The sequence below is a fragment of the Scyliorhinus torazame genome, chromosome 12 (genome assembly GCF_047496885.1).
Source record: "Scyliorhinus torazame isolate Kashiwa2021f chromosome 12, sScyTor2.1, whole genome shotgun sequence".
In the NCBI taxonomy this organism is placed as follows: Eukaryota; Metazoa; Chordata; class Chondrichthyes; order Carcharhiniformes; family Scyliorhinidae; genus Scyliorhinus; species Scyliorhinus torazame.
The window spans coordinates 83,687,994-83,707,813 of record NC_092718.1 but is presented as its reverse complement, the minus strand read 5'-3'; the positions used below and the strand labels follow the sequence as shown (position 1 = coordinate 83,707,813).

At 50.3% G+C, this 19,820-nt stretch overlaps 1 long non-coding RNA gene across 2 annotated transcripts in view; it reads left to right on the top strand.

Annotated features, from left to right (window-relative positions):
• The window catches only part of LOC140387203 (uncharacterized), a 113,734-nt gene that overhangs the window by 79,594 nt on the left and 14,320 nt on the right, over positions 1-19,820 (top strand). For both annotated transcript variants that reach the window (XR_011933779.1, XR_011933778.1), the window contains exon 2: positions 6,364-6,463. This is a non-coding gene — a long non-coding RNA (uncharacterized lncRNA). The remainder of the gene's footprint in view (positions 1-6,363; positions 6,464-19,820) is intronic.

Here is a 19,820-nt window from a genome sequence, read left to right as displayed (position 1 = left end):
GGACCGTAGGGCCAGCTGGACGGCCCTCAAAACAGTCCCATTCTCCCGTTCGACTTGCCCGTTTCCCCGGGAGTTGTAGCTGGTCGTCCTGCTGGAGGCTATACCCCTGCTGAGCAGGAACTGATGCAGCTCATCGCTCATGAATGAGGATCCCCTGTCACTGTGGATGTAGGCGGGGAAACCGAACAGAGCAAAGATGGTGTTGAGGGCCTTAATGACGGTGGCAGGCGTCATATCGGGGCATGGGATGGCGAAGGGGAATCTGGAGTACTCATCGACCACACTGAGAATGTACGTGTTACGGTCGGTGGAGGGGAGGGGCCCTTTGAAATCCACGCTGAGGCGTTCAAAGGGGTGGGAAGCCTTCACCAGGTGCGCACGGTCCGGCCGGTAGAAGTGCGGATTGCACTCCGCACAGACCTGGCAGTCCTTGGTGACTGTCCTTACTTCCTCGACAGATTAGGGCAGATTGCGAGCTTTGACCAGATGGTACAATCGAGTGACCCCCGGTTGACAAAGGCTGTCTTGTAGGGCCTGGAGTTGGTTACCGATGGCGTTGGTCCACTTGTGCGCTGGCACATATACCTCGGGAGAGGGCGTCTGGGGGCCCGTTGAGTTTACCGGGGCGATACAAGAGCTCGTAATTATAGGTGGAGAGCTCGATCCTCAGCGTGGAATTCAAAGGGCCCCTCCCCTCCACCGACCGTAACACGTACATTCTCGGTGTGGTCGATGAGTACTCCAGATTCCCCTTCGCCATCCCATGCCCCGATATGACGTCGGCCACCGTCATTAAGGCCCTCAACACCATCTTTGCTCTGTTCGGTTTCCCCGCCTACATCCACAGTGACAGGGGATCCTCATTCATGAGCGAGATTTTATCATTTTTGATCTTGCCCTGCTGTGTGTTATTGAACATGAGGCTACCGACCGTTGGTCCGTAAGGAGAGTGAATCTCTTACCGGCCTGGTAATGCCTCCAATGTCGCACAGCTTCAACAATAGCTTGGGCCTCCTTTTCGATGTATGAGTGTCGAATTTCAGAGGCATGAAGGGTGCGGGAATAGAATGCCACGGGTCTGCCTGCCTGGTTTAGAGTGGCGGCAAGGGCGATGTCTGAAGCATCGCTTTCTACTTGGAAAGGCAGTGACTCGTCCACTGCGTGCATCCCGGCCTTGGCGATCTCTGCTCTGATGCGGGCGAAAGCATGTTGTGCCTCGGCCGCAAGTGGGAATTGGGTGGACTGAATGAGTGGGCGGGCCTTGTCCGCATAGTTTGGGACCCACTGAGCGTAGTAGGAAAAGAACCCCAGGCAGCGTTTGAGGGCCTTGGGGCAGTGGAGGAGGGGAAGTTACATGAGGGGGCGCATGCAGTCGGGGTCGGGCCCGAGAAGTCCGTTTTGGACTTTTTAGCCGAGAATAGCTAACCGGGTCGTGCTGAACACACACTTCTCTTTGTTGTAGGTCAGGTTGAGAAGAGTGGCAGTGCGGAGGAATTTATCGAGGTTGGCATCATAGTCCTGCTAGTCATGGACGCAGATGGTGACATTATCTAAGTACGGAAAGGTGGCCCGCAAACCGTACTGGTCGACCATTCGTTCCATCTCTCTTTGGAAGACCGAGACCCCATTTGTGGCACCGAAAGGGACCCTAAGGAAGTGGTAGAGGCGGCCGTCCGCCTCGAAGGCAGTGTGTGGCCGGTCCGACTTCCGGATGGGGAGCTGGTGGTAGGCGGATTTCAGGTCAATTGTTGAGAAGACCCGGTACTGCGCAATCTGATTGACCATATCAGATATGCGTGGGAGTGGGTACGCGTCGAGCTGCGTGTACCGATTGATGGTCTGGCTGTCGTCTACGACAATCCTGTGTTTCTCCCCAGTTTTAACCACTGCCACTTGGGCTCTCCAGGGGCTGTTGCTGGCCTCGATAATACCCTCCTTAAGCAGCCGCTGGACTTCGGACCTGATGAAGGTCTTGTCCAGGGTGCTGTACCGTCTGCTCCTAGTGGCAATGGGCTTGCAATCCGCAGTTAGATTGGCAAAAAGGCCGCAAACGGTAAGGGGGGGTAAGGGCCCGCCGAATTTGAGGGTGAGGCTCTGGAGGTTGCACTAGAAGTCCAGGCCCAACAGGAGTGCAGCGCAGAGATTAGGAAGGACATAGAGGCGGAAGTTACTCAATTCTACGCCCTGGACCGTGAGGGTGACTGTATAAAAGCCTCGGATCGGGACGGAGTGGGATCCGGAGGCGAGGGAGATCCTTTAATTGGCAGGATGGACTGCGAGGGAGCAACGCCTTACCGTATCTGGGTGAACGAAGCTTTCGGTGCTCCCGGTGTCCAGCAGGCACGAGGTCACGTGGCCGTTGATTTTAACCGTCGTCGACACGGTGGCCAGGTTGTGCGGGCGATATTGGTCCAGTGTCATCGAAACGAGCTGCGGGTAGCCATCGGATGCTTCGGGTGGCGAGCGTGTGCGGTTCCGATATCGGAATGTCCGGAGACCCTGTGGGGGACAAGATGGCGGCGCCCATGGTGTGCACATTGCGGGGTGTGGACGAGATAATGCACGATCAATTGCACAAAGACAATTGGGTACAACTGTGGCTTTATTACAGTCAGATGTGTGGCCTCCTGCTGCAGCTGGCGAAATGGCAGGGCACTGGAGGTCATGCATATTTATACAGTTCTCCGTGGGCAGAGCCAGCCGGCAGGAGCTACCGGCGAACCTGTAGTGCAGGTCCTACCTTACATCTCCTATTACAGTGGTTCACCACAAAAGGTACAGAATGGTGCTAGATACAGAGTAAAGGTCCCTCTACACTGTCCCCGTCAAACACTCCCTGGACAGGTACAGCACAGGGTTGGATACAGAGTAAAGCTCTCTCAGTTGTGTTTCTCTGGTGGGTGCAGTGCTCCTTCAGTTCTAACAGTGTAAATTTGTTCATGAATTTTTTGGCTCAAGTCTCTGGTGTGGGAGTTTCAAAACCACGACCTTCAGTCCCAGAGGTGAGAGAGAAAGACAGAGAGAAAGTCAGAGAGCGAGAGCAGGAGAGAGAGAGTGAGAGAGAGAGAGACAGAGAGAAAGTCAGAGAGCGAGAGCAAGAGAGAGTGAGAGTGAGAGAGAGACAGAGGACACAATCTAACAAAAAAAAAGTCCATTCTAGGTGGGATCAGCGGGGTTGTTCCCAGTGCTTATAGCGGCAGGGACCGCCTCGTTGTCGAACGGCAGTCTGTTATTTTTTGGGGCATCAATGGGAAACGCCTTCCCCCCCACAATGCCGCACTCAGTCACATTTCCTGCATTGAGGAGCTCCGTTCGCCAGTGCGGTAAGAGATCGGGCACCATCTCCCCAATGTGATCCCCGGACGCCCAATGCATCAATTCACCTGTTGGGGAATCCTCGCACCTTCCGCATCACACCTCATATGGGCAGGGCACACCCTTGGACAACATTCCACCTGGGCATCTTGGCACTGGCAGCCTGTGACCCTGGCAGTGCCATGGTGTCACCCTGCCCAGATTTCAACCACCCCGGGGCCTCCGAACTCCCGGGAGACCCCCTTACAAGTGGCATTCCGCCTGGTCTCCGTTTATGGAGACCAGTGCTACACGGCCCCTGGCTGGGATCTCCTCGGCGAGGCCCATAGATTCCAGAGGCTGGTTAGATCTGGTGTCACCGGGACCCAGATTGCGACATCTTGCGAGTTCTTGGTAGGTCTCATGTCGCGTAACGACTGTCAGAAATACTGGGAGAGACCTTTCACGGTATCTACCAGCTGCATCCCATCCCGATTCCGGTGGAGCATGGCCAGTAAATCACAGCCCAGAGAGAGACAGTCAGAAAGACAGCGATGAACAGAGACAGAGAGAGACAGTATAGACACGGTGAGAAACAGCAGAGACACAGTGTGAGAGATAGAGACACAGCAAGAGAGACAGAGACACAGCGAGAGAGACCGAGATGGAGAGAGACAGAGAGAGACAGACACAGCGAGAGAGACAGAGATGGAGAGAGACAGAGACACAGCGAGAGAGACAGAGATGGAGAGAGACAGAGACACAGCGAGAGAGACCGAGATGGAGAGAGACAGAGAGACAGACACAGCGAGAGAGACCGAGATGGAGAGAGACAGAGAGAGACAGACACAGCGAGAGAGACAGAAATGGAGAGAGACAGAGACACAACGAGAGAGACAGAGATGGAGAGAGACAGAGACACAGCGAGAGAGACAGAGATGGAGAGAGACAGAGACACAGCGAGAGAGACAGAGATGAAGAGAGACAGAGAGAAACTAGAGGCACAGCGAGAGACAGATGGAGAGAGACAGAGAAAGACAGAGAGACAAAAGTGGAGAGAGACAGAAATGGAGAGAGATAGAGACACAATGAGAGAGACAGAGATGGAGAGAGACAGAGGCACAGTGAGAGAGACAGAGATGGAGAGAGACAGAGTGAGAGAGTGTGAGATGGAAATGGAAGTTCCCTTCTTGAGTAACAATAGGAACCAGCTGAGGGAGGAGCCATTCTTTCACTGACCTCACAATGGAGGCTGTGCATTTGGACAGCTCGATGTATCGTCCTGGATACCTCTCAGGCCTGTCTGTGAGCCCATTCTATGTTCTCAAGCCCGCCATTCCTCAGGGTTGTGTCCCCTGACGATTCAGTCCCACCCTAGATTCCGATGGAAGGGCTCCCTCACGATTGGGGAGGGTCCCTCACTGAAACGGACTCCGTGTGACTGACTCACTCCTTGCCTTCGACCTCACCCATTGCCTTGCTTTCTTGCATCCCCCCTTGCTCCTACTCCCCCCCCTCCATCCCCACTCCCGGCCATGTGGAGCTGGCCCGTGAGCCCAGCGAAGTTGTTGCTGGGTATGGTGGCCTACGGGGCTCTGTGTTACTGGCAGTGGGTACGGCTATACTCAGACAGAAAGCCGGGCAAGACCCGTGCAGCTCCTTGGGCCCTGAGGGAGGGACTTGTCAAGGTGCTGGAGGAGGACGAGAGGCACATCGTCTATATCTGTAAGACATGGAGCCAATATACCGGACATGGAGAGAAAGAGAGAAACAGAGAAACAGATAAAGATAAAAGAAAGAGCCAGAGAATATGGCAGGGAGAATGAGGAAAGGAGAAAGCGAGATAGAGAGGACGAGAGAAATAGATAAAGAAACATAAAGGGCGAGAGACAGAGAGGGGAAGAGAGGTGGAGAAGTCATGAAAAGAGAGAAACTGAAAAAGAACGAGAGAGAAGGAAAGGAGGAAGAGACGATAAGAGAGAAAGAGGGATTGAGAGAGAGGAAGAAGGAGAAAAAGAAAGTGAGAAAGGGACAGGGGAAAAGAGAAGAGACGATCAGAGAGAAAGAGGAAATTGCAGAAAGAAAGCGAGAAATGGAGAAAGAGAGAAAGGAACAGGGAAATGATGAAGAAGCAACGAGAGAGAAAGAGGGAATGAGAGAATGAAAGCGAGAAAGAAAAAGGGTGAGAGAAATGTAAAAAGGAGACAAAGGAAGACATTGAGGGAAATAGAGGAATTGAGGAAGGACAGGAGCTTGATTTCTCCAGTGCCTGTCTCCACCTCAGGACGTCCCAAAGCGCTCACAGCCAATGTATGACTTTTTATTTTGACGTGTGCTCGCTGTTGTAATATAGGAAACGCATAGTCAATTTGTGCACAGCAAGATCCCAGTAACCATCCGGATCAGTGATGGTGGTTTAGTGATGAATATCGGACCCAAGCCCCGGGGAGAACATTCCCCCCTCCCCAATCGACCAGCCCCTTCCCTCCTGCCCTCCCCCCATGACCACGCCCTCACCTTCTGCCTTCCCCTCCCCCATAACCACCCCTTCCCTCCCACCCTCCACAATGACCACCCCTGCTCTCCCGCCCTCTCCCCACGACCACCCCCTCCCCTCCTGCCTAACCCCCCCCCCCCCCCACAACCAACCCCCTTCCCTCCCGCCCTCCCCCATGACCACTCCTTCTCTGCTCGCCTGACTCCCTCCCCGCACGGACCATCTCCTCCCCTCCCTCCCTACCCTCTCCGCCCCCCCCCCCAACCACCCCCTCCCCTCCTGCCCGACTCCCACAACCTTCTTCCAAAAAAAAGTGTCCTCAGCTGATGAAAGGACAGTGGATCTAATTCGTTGCCACATTGCTAGGTTGTGGGATCTCGCTGTGCACGAATTGGCCACGAGTTTCCTACACGACAACGTGAGCTCACCTCAAAAAAAAGGTCCCTTGTTGTCGGCGAAAGATTTTGGGACATCCTGAGGAGGGGGCAGGTGCTAAAGGAATGCAGGGCCGGTCTTGCCTTTTTCGTCGGAATGTCGGGATGACTGTGGAATGTTGCCGTTGTGTTTTACAGTGGAAGATGCCAGCATGTCTAACCCGCCTGACACCACAAGGCGGAGCCTGGTGAGGAGGCTTCTACACATCAGGAATTAGGGGCACTGGGTCCAGATCCGGTAAGAAATTGGAATGTGGGCTTTTATTTGTAAAGGAGGGATGGGGTATGAAAGTTGGGACGTCTCGCTACAACTGTATGGGGCGTTGGGGAGACCATACCGGGAGCACCGTGTACGGATCTGGTCTCCTTACTCAGGGAGGGAGACACACTCACATCGGAGGCGGTTAGGAGAAGGTTCACTGGGGCCCATTCCCAGGATGAAGGGGGCTTGCCTTTTGAGGAAAGGGTCGAGCAGGTCAGGCCGGTGCCCATTGGAGTTTAGAAGAAAGAGAGGCCTCCTGATTGAAAGATTTCAGATTCTGAGGGGGAGGGTTTGACAGGGTGGATACTGAGAGGATGTTTCCCCCTTGTAGAAGGGGAGTCTAAAATGGTGGATGGGAGACACAGCTTCAGAGTGAGGGGGTCTCCCATTGAAGGCGGAGATGGGGAGGAATTTCTTATCCTAGAGGATGGTCAGTCTGGGGAATTCTTCCCCCCCCCCGCCCCCCCAGTGAGTAGTGGAGGCTGTGGGTCACTGAATATATTCAGGGCCGAGTTAGACAGATTTCTGATCGACAAGGGGACGGGAGTCACGGGAACATACAGGCAAGTGGAGTGGCGACCTCAACCGGATCAGACCCGAACTTGTTTAATGGGGGGAGCAGTATCAAGGGCCTAATGGCCTTCCCCTGCTCCTAATTTTTGATGATCTTTTGGGAAAACAGCGGCTCCTGGCAGCTGAACATGGTTTACAACACAATCCTTCCTATCATAGCTCACAAAGGTTTCTTTTTAAAATTTAGAGTGTCCAATTAATTTTTTCCAATTAAGGGGCAATTTAGCATGGCCAATCCACCTATCCTGCACATCTTTTGGGTTGTGGGGGCTGATGCACTATCAATTACGAGGAGACGAGAGTAGAATGTAATCGAGGCTTTATTACACAGAGGTGTGTGGCCTCCTACAGCAGCTTACGAAATGGCTAATGTTCGGAGAGCACACACATTTATACTCCACCTCCTGGGCAGAGCCAGCAGGCAGGGATATACCCCCGTACCTGTAGTACAGGGGCCTTACCATAATACCCATATATACAATATAATACAACAGTGGTGACTACCACATTCACCCCCTGTTAAAAATGAGTCCAGCGGGGGGGGGTGGAAAACTATATACATACAGATTGGTTTTAAAATTACAGAGAAGGTTACAAATTTAGACGATCAGGCGCCTTGATCTGTCGTTGAGCACGCCGCAGTGCTGGTGGCGACTCAGGCATCAGCTTGGTCTTCGGTGACTCCGGGAGCGTGTCAAAATCATCTTCATCCCCGGGTGGGAGCAAGGGGAGGACGGATTGTCCTGGAGCGGGAGCTGAGGTGGGGTGCGCCGGGGGAGGGGAGGGTTGCGCCGGGGCAGGGGGGGGGGGGGGTGTGGGGACCCAGCTGGTGCCAGATCCCTGAAGGAGACTGTGTCTTGGCGGCCGTCGGGGTACGCTATGTACGCATACTGCGGGTTCGCATGGAGTAGCTGTACTCTCTCAACCAACGGGTCCGCCTTGTGGAGTCGTACGTGCTTGTGGAGGAGAACGGGTCCTGGAGCTGCCAGCCACGTTGGGTGCGAAACCCCGGAGGTGGACTTCCTGGGGAAGGCAGAGAGACGTTCATGAGGGATTTCGTAGGTCGCAATGCACAGGAGCGACCGAATGGAGTGAAGTGCGTCGGGGAGGACCTCCTGCCAGCGGGAGACCGGGAGATGTCTGGACTGTAGGGCCAGCTGGAAGGCCCTCCAGACCGTCCCATTCTCCCGCTCCACCTGCCCGTTTCCCCTGAGGTTGTAGCTGGTCGTCCTGCTCGAAGCAATGCCCCTGTTGAGTAGGTACTGCCGCAGCTCCTCGCTCATAAATGAGGATCCCCCGGTCGCTGTAGACGTAGGCGGGGAAACTGAATAGAGCGGAGATGGTGTTGAGTGCTTTGATGACGGTGGCAGACGTCATATCGGGGCATGGGACGGCGAAGGGGAATCGGGAATACTTGTCGACCACATTTAGAAAGTACGTGTTGCGGTCGGTGGAGGGGAGGGGCCCTTTGAAATCCACGCTGAGGCGTTCAAAGGGGCGGGAGGCCTTCACCAGGAGCGTATGGTCTGGCCGGTAGAAGTGTGGTTTACAGACCTGGCAGTCTCTGGTGATAGCCCTGACTTCCACAATGGAGTAGGGAATATTGCGGACCTTAATGAAGTGGTAAAAGCGGGTGACTCCCAGGTGACAGAGATCGTCGTGCAGGGTCCGGAGTCGGTCCACTTGTGCGCTGGCACATGTACCTCGGGACAGGGCATCGGGGGGCTCGTTGAGCTTACCGGGACAATACAAAATCTCGTAATTGTAGGTGGAGAGCTCGATCCTCCATCTCAAGATTTTATCGTTTTTGATCTTACCCCGCAGTGTGTTGTGTTATGGGCGAGGCGTTTTCAGAACCCCAAAATGTATCATGGAGTTCAACCAACCTCTCCCTTTAATGGATTTGTTGCTTTTCCTAGCACACGGCTTTTTCCCTAGGTGTGGGATTACAATTATGGGCACGTGGGTTTTTAAACACAAAACACTGTTTATTCCATGAACTCAACTTAACATCTTAAATATAACATTGGATCTCTTAACACCCCTTGCATCAAAGATAACTCAGAAAATATTGCAACAGTACATAATTCCTTAAAATGTTCCTTCAAACTCCTAAGAGTTTTAAACAAAATCACATCAGGTTAAAGGCTTTACTTGAAATCACCCAAATGATCCAGAGATAGTCTTTCACGGCAGAAATCCAGCTCACTGCAAAACACAGTCACACACCCAGCTCTTTTCCAACTGCAAAACTTGCAGCTCTCTGGAAACGCACAGACACACACACACTGCATTGTAAACCGAAACTAAAAACCTGCAAAATGGCTGACCTAAAGCCTAGCTCCACCCACTCTCTGACATCACTGTTTTCTTAAAGGTGCATTGCTTAAACATCCATGTCTTAAAGGTATCCTCACATGACACCTCCCCCCAAGAAAAAAAAAATAAACCATCAACTTCAAGATGGTTTCATTTTTCACTTTTGCACCATCCACTAAGAAATGTACACAGTAAATATACCTTTTTGTTTAAAAAAAAAAACAACACATGCAAACAGGTATAATAATATAGTCCATTTTTCTTTGTTCTTCTTCCTCCAACCAAAATCTTTCTCGATTGACAGTCTCTTTGAACAAAGTCTCCGCACGATCCATCCATTCCTCTACTCCTCGGCATTTCTCTTTAGAATCAGATACTTTACTTCAATCTGACCACAGGGTCCCTTGCAGTTCTCCAATACAGGAACATTGGTGATCACAGCTTTCAGGCAGTCAAATGCCTGTTGAAAGTCTGCTGTCCATTGAAATTTTTTAGGTTCCTTTAGCAATTCCATCAGTGGAGTAATCACGCCACAAGACTTTTGCACAGCTGTTCGATCAAATTCTTCATGTTAAGAGATCGCATTGCCTCCCTTCGTCTTGAGGATGTCGGAAACTCCTCAAGGAAAGGGATTCGGGCTTCTCCAAATTCACTTGCGGCTAGGTTCATCACCAAACCCGCCCCCTGAAGTCGATCAAAGAACTCCATACGATGTTTTAAATGTTCTTTCCATGTCTGGAAGTTGAAAATAAAAGTGGATTGTCCCACTTTCTCAATACAATCCTCCAAACGGGGGATAGGATAAGAGTCCGTTCTTGTAACTGCATTCACCTTTCGATAGTCCACACACAACCGTTGGGTACCGTCTGGTTTAGGTACCATCACTATGGGTGAGCTCCATTGGCTGCAACCCACTGCAATTATGCCATTCTTCAGCATACTCTCAATCTCTCTGTTAACCTGTGCCAATTTTAAAGGATTAAGTCTATCTGGATTTGTTTGATAGGAACAGCATTTCCCACATCTATATCATGTATAGCCATTTTAGTACTTCCCATTTTATCTCTACAAACCTGCCCATGTGATATCAATAACTCTTTCAGGTCAGTTTGTTTTTCCTCTGGAAGGTAACTTAACAATTCATCCCAATTTTTAAGAACATCCTCATTTTCCAATTTAATTTGAGGTATGTCAGATTCACAGTCATCTGGATTTGGTTTGTCACTTTGAGATAGAATCATTAAAACCTCCTTTTTCTCTCCTTCCCTTTCAAAGTACCTTTTAAGCATATTCACATGACACACTTGGTGAGTCTTCCTTCTATCTGGTGTTTTTACCACATAATTCACCTCATTTAATTTCCTTTCAATCTGATATGGTCCACAAAACCTAGCTTTTAAAAGCTCCCCTACCACTGGTAACAACACTAAAACTTTATCCCCACTGGCAAAACTACGAACTTTGGGTTTCTTGTCCGCTATCCGTTTCATCACATTTTGTGCAACTTTCAAATGTTGTCTAGTCAATTCACCTGCTCTATTTAATTGTTCCCTAAAATTTGACACATAATCCAATAGTGTAATTTCCGATTTCTCACCCACCAATTTTTCCTTAATCAATTTCAGTGGTCCTCTTATCTCATGGCCAAATATTAGTTCAAAAGGACTAAATTTGGTCGACTCATTAGGTGCATCCCTAATTGTAAACAAGACAAATGGGATTCCTTTATCCCAAATGGGTAATCTTGACAATACGTCCTCAACATTGTCTTTAATGTCTGATGCCACCTTTCCAACACTCCCTGCGATTCTGGACGGTACGCAGTTGATTTAAATTGTTTTATTCCTAAGCTATCCATAACTTCTTTGAATAACTTTGAAGTAAAATTCGTTCCTTGATCCGATTGAATTTCTGTGGGTAGTCCATATCGAGTAAATAATTTAAATAACTCCTCCACAATCCTTTTAGCTGTAATATTACGGACTGGAATGGCCTCTGGAAACCCAGTAGACACATCCATTACAGTCAAAAGATATTGATTCACACTTTTTGTTTTAGGAAGCGGTCCTGCACAATCAATTAGGACCCTTGTAAAAGGTTCCTCAAATGCTGGAATGGGTATTAAGGGCGCTGGTTTTATCACTGCTTGAGGTTTCCCTATCACTTGACATGTGTGACATGATTGACAAAATTTAACTACATCTTTATGTAGTCCAGGCCAATAAAAAAAATTCTGGATTTTAGCTTGAGTTTTCCTTATTCCCAAATGACCTCCCTCTGGTACCTCATGTGCAACTCACAACACCTCCTTTCTATACCCTACCGGCAATACTACTTGATGAACTTCTGCCCACTTTTCATCCGCCTGCATATGTACAGGTCTCCATTTTCTCATCAAGACATCATTTTTACGGTAATAACACTCTGGTATACTCTCAGATTCCTCTACCGTATATGCTTTCTGATATATCCATTTAATTTCTACATCTTTCTGTTGTAACTCTGCCAATTTTCCTGAACTAAAAATATCTGCCTCATTCTCCACCTGTTCTTGTTCTTTTTCAACCATCTGATCAAAAATCGTTTCTGATAATTGCACTTCAACTTCACCTTCACTCTGTGATTTCTCCTCTTGTCTTAACCTGTGACTTTGCGACCTTGTTACTACACAATCCGGAAAAATCCCAAGATATTCTTCATTCAACACTTCAGTTGACTGATTTTCCAATGGCTTATCAACCACAATAGGCATCACTCCCACCTACAATCCAGCTATATCATTACCCAAGATAAACTGTCTTCCTGGAGAAGATAGTTTATCTATTACTCCTACTACCACTTCACCACTCTTCACTGGACTTTCCAACCTTTTTAAAAAAATATATATTTTATTGAAATTTTTTTTCCCTGAGCAACATTTTTCCCGCTTACAAAACAAACGAAACGATAACAATAACAAAACAGAAATTTTTAACTTTTTAACAATAATAATAATAATAATACACAAGTAACAAAACCTCATACTCTATTGACCTATACTCAACTAAACCTCCTCCCCCCCTCCCCCCCCCCTCCCCCCTGGGTTGCTGCTGCTGGTCATCTGTCTTCCCTCTAACGTTCCCCTAGGTAGTAGAGAAATGGCTGCCACCGCCTGGTGAACCCTTGAGCCGATCCTCTCAGGCAAACTTTATCTGCTCCAGTTTAATAAACCCCGCCATATCGTTTACCCAGGCCTCCAGTCCGGGTGGTTTCGCCTCCTTCCACATGAGTAGGATCCTGCGCCGGGCTATGAGGGACGCAAAGGCCACGACATCGGCCTCTTTCGCCTCCTGCACTCCCGGCTCTTCCGCAACTCCAAATAGAGCTAACCCCCAGCTTGGTTTGACCCGGGCATTCACCACCTGCGAGATCACTCCCGTCACTCCCTTCCAATATCCTACCAGTGCCGGGCACGCCCAAAACATATGTGCGTGGTTTGCCGGGCTCCCGCCACACCTCCCACATCTGTTCTCCACTCCAAAGAACCTGCTCAATCTTGCCCCCGTTATGTGTGCTCTATGTAGCACCTTAAATTGAATCAGGCTAAGCCTGGCGCATGAGGAAGAGGAGTTTACCCTGCTTAGGGCATCAGCCCACACACCCTCCTCTATCTCCTCCCCTAGTTCTTCTTCCCACTTTCCTTTTAGTTCGCCCACCGACTCCTCCCCCTCTTCCCTCATCTCTCTGTAAATCTCTGACACCTTGCCCTCTCCGACCCACACCCCTGGAAGCACCCTGTCCTGCATCCCCTGTGTCGGGAGCCGCGGAAATTCCCTCACCTGTTGTCTAGTAAACGCCCTCACCTGCATATATCTCAAGAAATTCCCCTGGGGTAACTTATACTTTTCCTCCAGTGCTCCCAAGGTCGCAAAAGTCCCATCTATGAATAAATCTCCCACCTTCCTGATTCCCAACTGGTACCAGCTCTGAAATCCTCCATCCATTCTTCCTGGGGCGAACCTATGGTTGTTCCTGATAGGGGACCCCACCAGGGCTCCCCGCACCCCTCTCTGTCGCCTCCACTGTCCCCATATGTTCAGTGTTGCCGCCACCACCGGGTTCGTGGTGTACTTTTTCGGTGAGAGCGGTAGCGGTGCCGTCACCAGCGCCTCTAGACTCGTCCCTTTACAGGACCTTCTCTCCAGCCTTTTCCACGCCGCTCCCTCACCCTCCATCATCCATCTACGTGTCATTGCCACATTGGCGGCCCAATAATAATCTCCCAAGTTCGGTAGTGCCAGTCCTCCTCTGTCCCTACTGCGCTGAAGGAACCCCCTCCTTACTCTCGGAACTTTCCCTGCCCACACAAAGCTTGTAATGCTCCTATCTATTTTATTAAAAAAGGTCCTGGTGATTAAAATAGGGAGACATTGAAATACAAATAAGAACCTCGGGAGGACCATCATCTTAATTGCTTGCACCCTGCCCGACAGCGATAAAGGCTGCATGTCCCACCTCTTAAAGTCCTCCTCCATTTGTTCTACCAGCCGTGTCAGATTAAGTCTGTGCAAGGTTCCCCAGCTCCTTGCAATCTGAATCCCCAAGTATCAGAAGTTTCTTTCCACTTTCCTTAGCGGTAAGCCTTCTATCTCTCTACTCTGGTCCCCTGGATGTATCACATATAATTCACTCTTCCCCATGTTTAACCTATACCCCGAAAATTCCCCGAACCTCCTTAAAATTCGCATAACCTCTATCATCCCCCCCGCTGGGTCCGACACGTATAACAATAGGTCATCCGCGTATAACGAGACTCGGTGTTCTTCTCCCCCTCTAGTCACCCCTCTCCATTTCCTGGAGTCTCTCAACGCCATGGCCAGAGGTTCAATTGCCAATGCAAACAACAATGGAGACAGCGGGCATCCCTGTCTTGTTCCCCTATATAATCGGAAATACTCCGATCTATGTCGACCTGTAACTACGCTTGCCGTTGGTGCCCCATAAAGTAGTCTAACCCAGCGAATAAACCCGTTCCCAAACATAAACCTCCTCAACACTTCCCATAAATACTCCCACTCCACCCTATCAAATGCCTTCTCTGCGTCCATTGCCGCCACTATCTCTGCCTCCCCCTCCACTGAGGGCATCATTATCACCCCTAATAGTCGTCGCACGTTAACATTCAATTGTCTCCCTTTTACGAACCCTGTCTGGTCTTCGTGCACCACCCCCGGGACACAGTCCTCTATCCTCGATGCCAGCACCTTTGCTAGCAATTTGGCGTCCACGTTCAATAGTGAAATAGGTCTATTGGACCCACACTGCAACGGATCTTTGTCCCTCTTCAAAATTAGCGATATCGTCGCCTCCGACATCGTCGGGGGTAGAGTCCCCCCTTCCCTGGCCTCATTGAACGTCCTCGCCAACAACGGGGCCAACAAGTCCACATATTTTCTGTAGAATTCCACCGGGAACCCGTCCGGCCCCGGGGCCTTCCCTGCTTGCATGCTTCCCAGTCCCTCAATAACCTCGTCCACCTCAATCGGCACCCCCAGGCCTGCCACCGCCTGCTCCTCCACTTTCGGGAACCTCAATTGGTCCAGGAACTGCCGCATCCCCTCCTCTCCCTCTGGGGGCTGAGACCTATACAGTTCCTCATAAAAGGTCTTAAACACCTCATTTATCTTTCCTGCCCTTCGCACAGTGTCTCCCCTTTCATCCCTAATTCCTCCTATCTCCCTCGCTGCTGCCCTCTTTCGCAGTTGGTGCGCCAACAGGCGACTAGCCTTTTCCCCATATTCATACCTCCTCCCCTGTGCCTTCCTCCACAGTACCTCCGCCTTTCTGGTGGTCAGAAGGTCAAACTCCGTCTGGAGTCGTCTCCTCTCCCTGTACAACTCCTCCTCCGGGGTCTCTGCAAATTCCCTGTCCACCCTTAAAATCTCCCCCAGTAATCTATCCCTTTCCTTGGCCTCTGTTTTCCTTTTGTGGGCCCCAATAGAAATCAGCTCTCCTCTGACCACCGCTTTTAATGCTTCCCAGACCACTCCCACAGGGACCTCGCCGTCGTCATTGACCTCCAGGTATCTCTCAATACACCCCCTCACTCTTGCACACACTCCCTCATCCGCCATCAGTCCCACATCTAATCGCCAGAGTGTTCTCTGCTCCCTGTCCTCTCCTACTTCCAGGTCCACCCAATGTGGGGCATGGTCCGAAACCGCTATGGCTGAGTATTCAGCTTCTTCCACCCTAGAGATCAACGACCTTCCTGAAACAAAAAAATCTATCCGGGAGTACACTTTATGGACGTGGGAGAAGAAGGAATACTCCCTAGCCCTGGGTCTAAGAAATCACCATGGATCCACTCCCCCCATTTGGTCCATAAACCCCTTAAGTACCTTGGCCGCTGCCGGCCTTCTTCCAGTCCTTGAGCTGGATCTATCTAGCCCCGGGTCCAGCACCGTATTGAAGTCCCCTCCTAAAATCAAATTTCCTGCCTCCAGGTCCGGAATACACCCCAGCAGCCGTCTCATGAACCCCGCATCGTCCCAATTTGGGGCATACACATTAACCAACACGACCTCCATTCCCTCCAGCCTACCACTCACCATTACATATCTACCTCCACTATCTGCTACAATGTTCTTTGCTTCAAATGCTACCCGTTTCCCCACCAAAATGGCCACCCCTCTGTTCTTTGCGTCCAGTCCTGAGTGGAACACCTGTCCCACCCATCCTTTCCTTAGCCTAACTTGGTCCGCCACCTTTAGGTGTGTCTCTTGGAGCATAACCATGTCTGCCCTTAGTCCTTTCAAATGCGCGAGCGCTCGGGCCCTTTTTATCGGTCCATTCAGGCCTCTCACGTTCCACATGATCAGCCTCACTGGGGGGCTACCTGCCCCCCTCCCGTGTCGACTAGCCATTACCTTCTCTAGGCCAGTCCCATATCCCGCCTCCGTGCTCCCGCTCGCTCCCCCAGCGTCGCATCCCGCCCCCGACCACCCACTCTTTAGCCATTTCCTTTTGGATTTCCGCAGAAGCAACCCAGTTGTCCCCTCCCCCCCCCCGCTAGATCCCTATTTAGCTTGATTGCTCCCCCCATATCACTTCCGTAAGTCAGCTGATTTCAACTGACCCCGGCTGCTCCTGCTCACTCCTCGACCCCCCCGGTGTGAGGGAACTCCCATCCGCCTTGCGCCTGTTTTCCCGCCTTATTCTTTCTGGCGCAGGAACATCCCTTTACCTGACCCGCCTCTTATGGCGCAGCTCCCTTTCCCCTCCCCCTCTCCTTCCCCATTCTCCGACTATGTCCCGCCTTTCCCCCCTCACCGGCGCCCACATTTCCCCAGTGTCCCCCCCCTTCTCTGTTTACTTCTCGATTAACTTTCACCATCACATTAACAAAAACAATAACAATAACAACAATAACAGTTCCCTGCAGCATCAGTCCCTCAGTTCCGGTCCAGTTTCTCTTCATTAATGAAGGACCATGCTTCCTCCGCCGTCTCAAAATAATAGTGTCTCTCCTGATGTGTGACCCATAGTCTTGCTGGCTGCAGCATCCCAAACTTCACCTTCCTTTTGTGCAAAACCTCTTTGGCTCGGTTGAAGCTCGCCCTCCTTCTCGCCACCTCCGCACTCCAATCCTGGTAGATCCTTACCACAGCATTCTCCCATCTGCTACTCCGCACCTTTTTAGCCCATCTCAGGACCTCTTCTCTGTCCTTAAGAATTGCACGATTATCGCCCTCGGTGGTTCTCCCGCTTTTGGTCTTCTCGCCGGGATCCGATTTGCCCACTCCACCTCCATGGGGCCCGCAGGGGCCTCAGCACCCATCAGTGAACTCAGCATCTTACTTGCGTACGCCCCAAAGTCCACTCCTTCCACACCCCCCGGGAGACCTATTATCCTAAGGTTCTTCCTTCGCGCTCCATTTTCAAGGGCCTCAATCCTGTCAGCACACTTTTTATGAAGTGCCTCGTGCGTCTGAGTCTTAACCGCCAGGCCCAGGACCTCGTCCTCGATACCTGACACCTCCTGCTCCACCACGCGAAGCTCAGTCTCCTGGGTCTTTAAAGTCTCCTTAAGCCCCTCAATTGCCTGTAACATCGGGGTCATTACCTCCTTCTTCAGCAGATCCACGCACCGTCTCACAACCTCGTCCTACTCAGGCCCCCATGTCGCCTGCGATTTCTTCGCCGCCATTTTGTTCTCCACTCCCTCTGACCTTGTGGTTGAAGATTCTTCGGGCTGCAGCCGCCGCCGCCGCCGGTTTTTCCCTCCGTCGTTCGGGGGGGACTCCCTTCCCACGCACCTCGCACCAAGTTTTTCGGCCGGCAAAGTCCCCGTTGGGGCTCTTAAAAGAGCCCGAAGTTCCGTCGGAGCTGGAGCCGCTGAAACGTGCGGCTAGCTCAACCCTGCAGCAACCGGAAGTCTATCTGGACTTTCCAACCTTACCTTATATAGTGGAACGCTACTCCTCTCACCCTGAATTCCACATATCACCACCTTTTCTGGCAATATTTTCCCCAAACTACATAATTCCTCATCTCTTACCATTAAAGATTGACTAGCCCCTGTATCTCTTAAAATTGTAACTTCTTTATCTGCGCCTCCTGATACACATGAGTAAACTTTACCCACACAAGTAAATTCTTTAAAGACATCTGGCACCTTCTTAACAATTACTTCTTGAACAGGCTGTACAATCATTTGCACCTCCTTCTTTTCCCTTGGGCTTCCCTTGCCAACTTTAACAAATCCCACTGTCTTATCCTGTGTTACCACATCAGCCTTCCCAGTGCTTTTCTTCAACCACCAACACTGACGTTACATGGCCTAGTTTATTACAGTGAAAACATTTGAAACTTTTCATTTCTTTTCCACCCTCCTGGATTTATTTTTAATCTGAGGTACACTCGCTTTATTGTCTCCCATCAGATCACCTTTACCACTTGAGTATTTCTCATGTCCTCAGTTTCTATCCCTCACCGGCTGAAACTGATGTCGGAAACCAATCTTTGATTAATGAACTAATTCATAATCATCTGCCATTTCTGCTGCTAATCTCGCAGTTTTAACCCTCTGTTCTCCCACATGAGTTCTCACTACATCAGGAATTGAATTTTTAAACTCCTCCAAAAGTATAATTTCTCAGTGAGCTTCATACATTTGGCCTATTTTCAAAGCCCTGATCCACCGATCAAAATTACTGTTTGAGCCGTTCAACCTCCATGTATGTTTGACCAAATTCTTTCCTTAAATTTCTAAACCTTTGTCTGTAAGCTTCAGGCACTAGCTCATATGCACTTAAGATGGATTTCTTCACCTCCTCATACGTTCCAGATACCTCCTCCGGTAATGATGCAAACACTTCATTAGCTCTACCTACCAGCTTGTTTGAATCAGTAACATCCACATGTCCTGTGGCCATTTCATTTGTTTAGCTACCTTCTCTAATGAAAGGAAAAAGGCTTCCATTTCCTTCTCGTCAAACCTTGGCAATGCTTGGACATATTTAAATAAATTCCCACCAAGCCTTCGACTATGATGCTCTTTCTCTCTATCCTCATCACTATCATCCAACTGTATGTTTCCCTTTATGTCTGCCAATTTTAACTGATTGTCATGTTTCATGGCCATTTTCTGAAGTTCAAACTCCCTCTCTTTATCTTTTTCCCTGATCTGTACCTCCCTTTCTTTTTCTTTTTGTTCTGCTAGGGCTATTCTTTCTTTTCTCCTTTCTTCTCTCTCCTTTTCTTTTCCTCTCTCTCTCTTTCTTTTTCTTTGTCCTCTCTCTTTCTCTTTCTCTTTCTTTTTCCTCTCTCTCACTCTCGTACTCAAGCCGCTTTAATTCTTTCTCATGTTTTAAAAAGATTTTAAAAGCGCGGGAGCTGCGAGTCGGAGTAGAGATTTAAAAAGCGCGGGAGCTGCGAGTCGGAGCGGAGATTTAAAAAGAGCGGGAGCTGCGAGTCGGAGCGGAGATTTAAAAAGCGCAGGAGCTGCGAGTCGGAGCGGAGATTTAAAAAGAGCGGGAGCTGCGAGTCGGAGCGGAGATTTAAAAAGAGCAGGAGCTGCGAGTCGGAGCGGAGATTTAAAAAGGGCGGGAGCTGCGAGTCGGAGCGGAGATTTAAAAAGGGCGGGAGCTGCGAGTCGGAGCGGAGATTTAAAAAACGCGTGAGCTGCGAGTCGGAGCGGAGATTTAAAAAGAGCGGGAGCTGCGAGTCGGAGCAGAGATTTAAAAAGCGCGGGAGCTGAGAGTCGGAGCAGAGATTTAAAAAGCGCGGGAGCTAAGAGTCTGAGCAGAGATTTAAAAAGAGCGGGAGCTGCGAGTCGGAGCGGAGATTTAAAAAGCGTGGGAGCTAAGAGTCTGAACAGAGATTTAAAAAACGCGCGAGCTGCAAGTCGGAGCGGAGATTTAAAAAGCGCGGGAGCTGCGAGTCGGAGCGGAGATTTAAA